Here is a 9,592-nt window from a genome sequence, read left to right as displayed (position 1 = left end):
AATATCTACATATGCAACCTAATGTCTGCCACATAAATACAGAGCACAGCATTTCAGCACGTTCAACACCGTCATTCATAGCCATGGCACTCATGAGAAAAACCAAGACACAAGAACCAGAGAGAGAGAATAAAACATTTATTATGGAAAATTAATAGCCGTTTTGTGGTCGGACCTCCTAGTCCGGAATACCATTGGCTTTTGCCGCCGTCCGGGCTCGATTGACCAGGGCTTGTTGCTGTTCTGGGTCCGAGCTGGACAGGGTCGCCTCCCACTCGACTGTCGTCGGATTATGTTTGGCAGATATTTGCGGATTCTGTTGGCACGCCCAGACCATGTGGTATAACGTGGCCGTCTGGGTACAGAATTTGCATTGCGGATTGTATGTCATGGAATCTATCTTTGATAATACATAAGGATTTGGAAAGGACATTGTTTGTAAGCGTCTCCATGCTACCTGCGTTACCTTATCTAATTTGGGATCAGGCGGGGGTAAAGTGCGTCTACTCAGCCGGAGGTGTTGTAGGATCTCAGAATATGAAAGAAGGGGCTGAGGATCGTCCTGGTCAGCGAGAAGTTGTGCTGTGGAGGAATCGGCGGAGCCCCGGTGTAGAAGTTCTCGGGCGGAGGCATGAGCAATCTCATTGCCTCGAACTCCCGCGTGCCCTGGTACCCACAGCAGCTGTTTCCACTGACCCTCTTGACGATTGGCCGCAGCCTGTTGCAGTATTGAGTGTGCGAGGTGGCCGACTTGACCTCTTGCGAAATTGCGATACGCCGCCTGGGAATCCGTGAGAACAAAGGTGGCTCTTGGATTACGCATGGCTAAGGCTATACCGGCCTCTTCCATGGCTGTGATGTCTATTCCGGTGGCCGAGATGCAGTCTACCACCTGTCCCCTGTGTACAACGGTTGCCGAGGAGCGGTTGTGCAGGGGTCCGGCGGCATCTACAAAGAAGGCACCTGCGTGATCCGAATACTTGTCGTAGGCTTTGGCTCTGGCAATACAAGAACCAAGCACAATTTCAAAGCCGTGTATCAAAAGTGCCTTTTTCATCAATAACATCTTGCAGACAACCATATGAACAGTTTGAAAACAATTTATTGACACCGTTGGCAATGGTGAAACCTTGCAACGGCACTAAAAACTAAAACAAAAATTTTTACATGGCTATGGATAATATTGACTACAAATATGAACACTAGAAGGAATTCGGAAAATTATAGAAGCAGCATTAACCAGCAGAGCTCGGCGATTTCTTTATTTAACCTAAGTGCCCTGCCGAGATTTGCCTGCAGGGAAATAGAGTAACATTCATGAGTCACAGACAGCAAGCAAACTCTGAGAGAACAACACTCAAATATTATACAGATATTTAGATAGAAGTAGAACTGCTACAATACCCTACACTAAAAATAAACATACAACTACATCGCAATAGACGACAGTCTTATGCAACGAAAACAGAAGAATCGAAAACCAACACATACAACGGAAATACAATATTTATACAAGAACAAGATGTACCTTGGGGATGACAAGGTTGACATATTTGTTACCAAAAAGCACTACGGATTGCATCTTCGGCAATAAACAATGCAAAGTCCCAGGCTAGGCAAGCTACTTAGATAACAAACTCTAACCTCCACTCTCGGCTATTTTTTGTTGCGAACCGCACTGTAAAAAATTTCCGTAATTTTACAGCAAAAACCTACGTAAAATTTACGTAGACCATTCTGTTTTCTGAAAAACGGCGGGATTCTACGTAAGAAATACAGAAGTGAGCTCCGTTTTTTGAAAAACGGCGGGGTTCTCCGTAAAAAAGACGGACGTGAGCTCCGTTCTTTAAATACAGAAAGCCGTGCGTAATTTCATGTGGAGGGCAACTGAACATGTTACGAGTGAAAAATGAACACGCAAAGAATATAACAAAAAGACACTGTCTACTCTCACTACCAGTTACATATATCACCATAGATAACGCTGTTTGAACATTATTCGCGTGCGAGTATAGTAAACACACAAAAAGAAGCAGGGTAGGGTTCGAGCGGTGGCGCTGCTTACCACCCCTTCATCGCGCCTACACGCTGGGTTGCATTTCTCCAGCATAAACAACTGTATACTAGCGTTCGCTAATGGTGGATGGTGGAGGTGGTGTTCCTGTCGCATTTGTGATTTCACTCTAAATAGGAAGGAATCGGCGCTGGATTGTTACTCAAGTAAGTGCTTTAAGTGTCCTTTTTTTCGTTGTTGGTGCATGTCGCGCGTGCGAAATGCTGCGCTATGGCCGGTGTTGGACTCAATTGTGTTGTGTGAGCGCGCTCTTTAACCAGATTCCTTGGCCATGAGGATTGACAAAGCGACATTGCGAGTCTGTGATAAAGGGGTGTTGCATTTGTGGTCTTGAATGCATACTCAGTACAACTGAGACGCGTAGGCAATATTAGCAGCGTTGACGCCTTTAGCAGCTCCTTTGTCGTCTGTATGTGGCTGCAGGTTTACTGACGTTAGCATTCCAGCTAGTACTGTGTTGTGCTGTGTGCACGGCGTTCCAACATTAAGTGAAGGCGCTGTACCCGTTAGTATCTCTCTGGACGCGGTGCAACGCTATGTTACCAATATTTGGTGACGCATTGCATCACAGTGAAATTTTTAGCTATTATTATAAGGCTTCGGACGCAGTGCCTTGGCTGGGCGTGCATAATCGCAGTGTTCACACCCGGGATTGGAAGATTGCTCATGTATGAAGACCTCAGAGCGTGTTCGATGTGCATGCCCCTTGATTACAATGAAATGACGGAGGAGCGTGCTTACTGCCGTAACCTTGTGCCATCTGCATTGTTAGGTAACACGGGTGTCACACGGTGCTATTTCGTTTGTAGTAGAGCCCGACCAATCGTGCACAATCGCAATTGAAAGTTGTCCGCGTGATACCCGTTAAGGGTCATTGCAAAGGAAACGCATTATTTTCTACCTGGCAATCTGTATTCGTTTTTTTACAGCTACCAGGCTGACGATTAACGTTCTGACGCACTACGTCAACATATCAAGTATTCTGGGATGAACGCTTGCCGCTTAAGTTCTGCCCATATGCGGCCGTAATTGTAAAACAAATGCATGCGAAAAGTAATTTTTAACGTAACCTTGCAATAGAATAGCGGTGGCCAAACGTGCTTTATGGACATTCCAAAGCTATAAATATTCCTAACAAGTGTAAAAACAAACCAAAATATATGTCAACACTGATGTTGAAGGGAGGTTCACACTTACTGTCTCGAGTTGCATAGACTAATTTTCAGCTTACACGCATCACTGCAATAATTCTAAAATGTGCGCATGTGTTGCAGTTATGCAGGGCAAAATATTTTGTCAGCTCAATTTTCGAATAGAAGGTGCTTCATAAAGTTTTTTTTTGCAAATAAGGTTAAACGAGGCCATTAGCACTTTATAAAATACTGTGAGCTATCTCACAGCAATAACAATAACTCAGTGACGAGCTTTTATGCAATAGTGTAATATTATATAAAAATGTTTGTGCTTTGCTTTGGATGACCGGTCAGAAAGTAACTGATATCAGTATTTCATTTGCAGCTGTTGCACCAGTGAAGGATGTCTGTGTGCCGCCTTGCATTCAGTTTCTCAGCCATGGGGGCCTGCTTGCAACACCAGTGGCAAAGCAGTCTTGCATTGTGCTATTTGTTCTGGTAAGCTGTGCCATTCTATCGTATATCAGTCACGCATATGCAGTCCTAATGGACATTGACTGCAAATGTGGGTGGAATGACAATGCCTATACAAGTATAATAATTGTTGCAGATGCATCCTAAAGATAAATGGTGTTCTGTTTTTCCTGATGCAACCAATTGGTTCAGCATGAGGATGTCGACTTGAAAGTGTATTGTTTCATACTTGTCTTGGTTGCACATGAGTGGTGTTCAAAAAACACTAATAGCAATGGAATTCGGGATTTGAGGCGACAAATAAAATATGCACCAATGAGATATTTCTTTGTCTAGTTTGCCCCTATGAGTATGCAAAAACACCTGCATACTGACCTCTAACACTTTCATGCATGGGATCCATGGTAACTAAGTGTAGCCACAGTTAAGCTCGCTGTTAGCCACTGTTCAGCTTAGTATAATAGGTGAAGGTGCCTCGACGGATTTGCATGTGACAATGGAAGGTATCATAACAAGGTAAAATATAGCCTGAGCACGCAGCTGTGTCACGTGGTCAGGTGACCAAAATATATGAATATCTTGAAGGGAATTAACAGCACTACTGCTAGAACGAAGTGAAGGCAACGGGCATAGCAACATATTCCCTCTAACCTGTCTATGGCACCATTCAGTTCCTTCCTAAACATGCACCAACCAGCCCAGTTCAGAACGCTCTCGCAGTTCATCTGAATATCTCAAGTTGTCTAGAAGATTAATTGATTGCACACTAGCATATGTGGGGGCTATTCTGCAAGTTTTGTAAGTTTTGAACATGTGCCATGAGGATTCTTCATTGCTCAAAACTTGATATACAAATGCACAAAGCAGCATCAATAGCTACGTTGCTTCCCCATCCTGAGTCGAGGGTCTGTGCGTGTTTCCTAAGATAGTCCTTGAGTCATGGTCCTGCTTGTCCTGCATAGTTGCTGCTGCAGGGCAGTGGGATGTTGTAAACAGCACCAACTGCACTTCCTATGATCTCCAGCACATACTTCTTGATGCAAACTTCACGTCTTGGCCTGGTCCGGTTGACATTTTCGTACCTGCCCAGTTTGTTTGGCCCGGAAAATAAAGAGGCAGTTCCAACTCTCCCCAGCAATTTCCTTGAATTAAAAGCTTCCTTTCTGTACATATTGTATAGCATGGTAGGCCTTGGCTTCCTTGAAGTACTCCGACTGGATACTTCACCTATGTTCAGCACCGTTAAATGCTTCATGGCAACGCATGGCGAAAGGCAGTGCGAATACACTGTTAAAAGCAACCGTACTTGGGTCTGGAAGCTCCCCTCCACTTCGTGGTGGTGCTAAGAGTGCTCACTTGTGTTCCTGTAGCAACAACACGCTTCAGTGTTCAAGTGCGCTAATAGGAAAGGCCAAGGCACTTTTGAGTGTGGGGCATAGATCCAGCACGATGCTCACCACAGAAACCTTCAAGCCAGATATTGGAGCTTGCCTTCCAGAAGTTTTTCTTCCATGAGCACACCTGGCACTGTGGAGGAGACATTAAAAAATGGCTGAACTTCTTGAGTAGCCTAGCTTGGCAACTTCCACAGATAAAAACACTGTCAGGTAACCGTAAAACACTAGCTATTGTTCTTCTTCTTTCTGTGGGTTTTACGTGCCAAACCAGTTCTGATTATGAGGCACGCCGTAGTGGAGGGCTCTGGACTAATTTTGACCACCTGGGGTTCTTTAACTCGCGCTACAACGCAAGCACATGGGCGTTTTTTCATTTCGCCTCCATCGAAACGCGGCCGCCACGGCCGGGATTCGATCCCGCTACCTCGTGCTCAGCAGCGCAACGCCTGACTGAGCCACCCCGGCGGGTAACACTAGCTATTGTGGGCACCAGTGTAGTAAAGTTATTTTGCTTCACTGGCAACTTTCTCCTCTATATTAGGTGAAGTAAGGCTACTAAATGGGCAGAGTGATTTTCTTTCTGTCTTCTCTGCAGTGCTAGATGAGTTCACGTACGGGAGAAAAACTACCACTAGACAGTGATCTTCCATTTCTGGACCGCAGGGTTTTCTTTGGTTAGTGTTATGTGTGCTGGAGCTATGCCCAATGTTTGGAGGAGGGCGTTCTGCCGTCCGCGTCGGCACACTCTTTGGCTGTGATGCTCATCACAGGAACACCAAAAGGCGTCCTCAAGAAATTGAGGCATCACCAAGTGGAGGAGAGCTTCTGAACCCATGTCTAACATTTGCTTGCGGGGTGGTGGCCACTGTTATATCATATTCACAAGGTCAGTCATAGTCTCAAATAGACTGTTGAGAAATCTGGAACTATCCTTTTATTTTTCACGTCGAGCAATCGGGGTACATTGTGCGAAAAGGTGACTTGCACCGAGCCTTTACGCAACGTGTAGCAAAAGGCAGAACAGTAGTTTATCAACTTTGTGCGGTTGTTTACATTATCCCGCTATCCAGCAGCTGCAACTACGCAGGACACAGAGGCCTATTATATATATATATATGTTTCTCTGTAAACAAAATGCTTTGCCTGCGTTCGTGTTATCTAGCCTTCTCCCGTCTTTTCGTGCTGTCCCCAAGTAATCGCATAGGAACACTCTTGCATAACTTGCAATTATGAGATTCATGCTTGGAAAGATAATCGGAAACTGTGCCATATGGATGACATAATTCATTAGACGTGGTGGTGTTAAAGAAAGTAAGTGGCTGTGCAGTCTGGGTAGGGCTTCAAATCTGCTTGTAATAGCAATTCATAAGTTGCTTCCAAAACTTGAGATACAGCGATTCAACCTATGTCTGTGAAAACAGTGCATCATATTACAAGGAAATGTTATAACACTCATGGGTAATTGCTCGGTATTGCGAGAGGTTGTAAAAACTTGCTTTCTACAGCATTTTATAAAATGCTTTTTTAACTCCTGCATATGTCGTGCTGTCTCATCACAAAACTGTAAACAAATATGAGTATTATGCCTTGAGTTTCAGTAAAGATTCCATGAATATGATTAATCCTTTCAGACGCTATGCACACAATTGAATACACCAAGATAGTGCAATAATAGCAATAGCATTGATTAAAGTAAGGATATTTAAAATGTGTCCCGTACATCTTGAAACTCTTCTGATTGAAATAGTGCTGCAAGTTTGAGTTACACAGGCAAATTGCTTTAGTAAAGGAAGTATAAAGGTAGGTGGTTGGGTACTTTGCTTGGTGTATGTCATTGTATGTATGTCACTTCTTTCATCGTTTTTCACAGTGTGTTGCACCAGTCATAATTTATGAGTGGCTGGATAGGTGCTATTCTAGCCTGGTAGACATGAAATAGTTTATGTTTGCAAATCTGATGTACTTGCACTGTGTTTTTGCATAGAGTGCACATTCTATGAACTTGACAAACTCACTAAAACTGAAAACTCTTAATCTATTGTGCATCTGTAAACATTTTATGAATCTGAATATGTTAGAAATGCGGTGAAGCTAAGCTTTCAATCAACACAACTAATTGGCATTTGAAAGGGTTAAGGAAAGACGCTCCTTGAAACAATTTCTCGAAACATCGCAACATACCAGCTGAGGGTCTCCCACCTTAACCTCTTACTACTGTTTTGCAAATCACAACATTGACTGAATACAATATTTTTCTGACCAGTCTTTCGTGTAATATAAAGAAAATAACACACCTAGTCTTACATGAAGATCAATTCGAAATCATTTATTTATTGCACTTACTTGGCAGCAGTTCGGAACTGTTCTTTATCAGTACTGTACTTGTGTTCACTTTTGTATTGTTGAGTACAGGTAGAGATATGGTTAGTTGTTTACTAGAAAGGATCCCGAATTTCCCACCTTGTAATTGTAGCTTAGACCGTCACTTGTACTTCACAAGGAGTGGACTGTGGTAGCTAGGAAATATAGTTTTCCTGAGAATTTTCACACATGCAATTTTGATTCTGTCTGCTAGCATGTTTGTATTACAGCATGAATTTCATAGATAAGAGGCTCCATGAAGGTACATTCTGTCGTTGAATGTCTATGAGATGGTTAAGCAGGTTGACTGTATCTATAGTCGGGTACAACTTTAGAAGGCAGCGGCATGTGCCCCCTCAAAGCCGGATGCATACTAGCTTCCACCAATGGGCGCGCACTTAAGACTTGCATCATGTGCTGGACGGCCGGTGTCCCCGCCGACGGAGAACATAGCAGCCCGTGCTTCAAGCCGGGGCGAGTCGCGTCATAAGGACGATTTCTTTAGTCGCGGAGGAAATCGGCTGCTGCGCTTCGGTCATCTTGGCGGGGCCTCTCCTGTCTTAAGTTGTACCCGACTATAGTTACAACTCCTCATGTTCTGTGGCAGTTACGTTTGTGTGGCTTGGTGCTGTCAGTGTAAGCTTAAAATTTCTTTCCTTCTCCCAGGAAGGACACAAGCATTGAGGAGCAATTTGACCTGGCACCACACTGATACTGTATTTGGTAGGTTCTATTACAGGTTTTCTTGCGTGTAGTAGTACCTGCTATAATTGTGTATAATGTGTTCAGACCTTTAGTCAGCAGGCTGTTTGACAACAGGTGTTTACAAATGAATAACTAACAAGATTTTCAAGCTCATTAGTGATACAATTGTTGCACACTGCTGCATTTTTCTGCAAATTAAATGATGAGCCATCCAGCAAGTGCTGCTCTCCTGCCTTAATGCACAAACCTTCAAATAGTGTTAACCCTATCTCACAAGTGTACAGCAGATGGAGATGACTGTTCACAGCGATAAGTTCATAATTTCTACTTACATGCAAAAGTGAGTCAAATGTCAGGTACACATTTGAAGTTTTCCAAAACAAGTTCATCATCATAGTGCATAAATGAACAGGTAACTTAGTGCAATAAAAATACACGGGCACAAGAAAGGGAGACAAAGACAAGCGCTTCATGACTCAGAAGTGCGTGGCATAAGTGTTCCGACCAATTATTATTCTCTAAATTTTCTTCTACTCATCCAGGACTCCTGTGACTACTTGCCTTAGGTAACATACTCTGTTGCCTGCTTGCCCTAGAAAACATAACTAGTGCCTTCTTACAGCCCTTTAAAGTGGCAACATCTTCACCACCGACAGAAGAGGATGTTCAGATAAACTCAACTAGACATGCCTGGTGACCACTTAATTTTGGTGAACAAATTTTATTTGGTGCCCGAGCCTGACGACAATGAAATCAATGGTATCTTCTATTTTGTTATAGCGCAAGCTGAACGACAGGGACAACAGAAAGGCAAATTCGAAGCACAGTCAGCGTTAACGTTCACCAACAGATTCGTTTCCAGTTCTCATCACTATATATACCATCATAACGTCATGCAACACGTGTAAAAGCTCGGTAAACATGAACTAAAAAAATGGGAACCCCACGCATGCAGTTTTTTAGCCACACAGATTGACAGACATGTAGACATTTAACGAGAACAAAGATCGCATCATCTTCCACCTGCTTCTACTCATGATAACTGTTTTTAATCTAGGTTTGCACTTGCACCTTTGGCAATGAAGGGAAAGAAAACCATCAGCAGCCAGGTATTTACTTTGTTATTGTGTTCTCGTAGCCTGTCATTTATACATCTACCAGTTTGACCAATGTCTGACCGTCCACACTCAAAGCAATGTCGTATACAACACACGTGATGCAATCAATGAATTTGTTATGTTCCTTTTCGCATGCAGTATCCGCAATTCTTTCGGGCCTTGTCTTCCTACGCAGGCTCGCCAATTTATTAGGAGCCGAAAGAACAATGTTGATATCACACCTTCCAGCAATCTTTATTCTGTGGGAGAAACTATGTATGTAGGGGATGACAGCAACATTTCTTTTCTTTATGTTGGTGTTTGTACCATCCACTTGCTCGGAACCTTTGT

General features: G+C 43.3%; 1 long non-coding RNA gene across 1 annotated transcript; it reads left to right on the top strand.

The window, feature by feature from the left end:
• Nucleotides 1-2,027: 2,027 nt before the first annotated feature.
• On the top strand, nucleotides 2,028-8,541 carry LOC125940724 (uncharacterized). Its single transcript, XR_007463922.1, has 3 exons — nucleotides 2,028-2,220; nucleotides 3,579-3,705; nucleotides 8,106-8,541. It is a non-coding gene; the product is annotated as an uncharacterized LOC125940724 (long non-coding RNA).
• Nucleotides 8,542-9,592: the final 1,051 nt, after the last annotated feature.

Source organism: Dermacentor silvarum, chromosome 10, assembly GCF_013339745.2.
Source record: "Dermacentor silvarum isolate Dsil-2018 chromosome 10, BIME_Dsil_1.4, whole genome shotgun sequence".
NCBI classification, from domain to species: domain Eukaryota; kingdom Metazoa; phylum Arthropoda; class Arachnida; order Ixodida; family Ixodidae; genus Dermacentor; species Dermacentor silvarum.
Note: the sequence above shows the minus strand (reverse complement) of the source record. Positions and strands in the feature narration are given on the sequence as shown.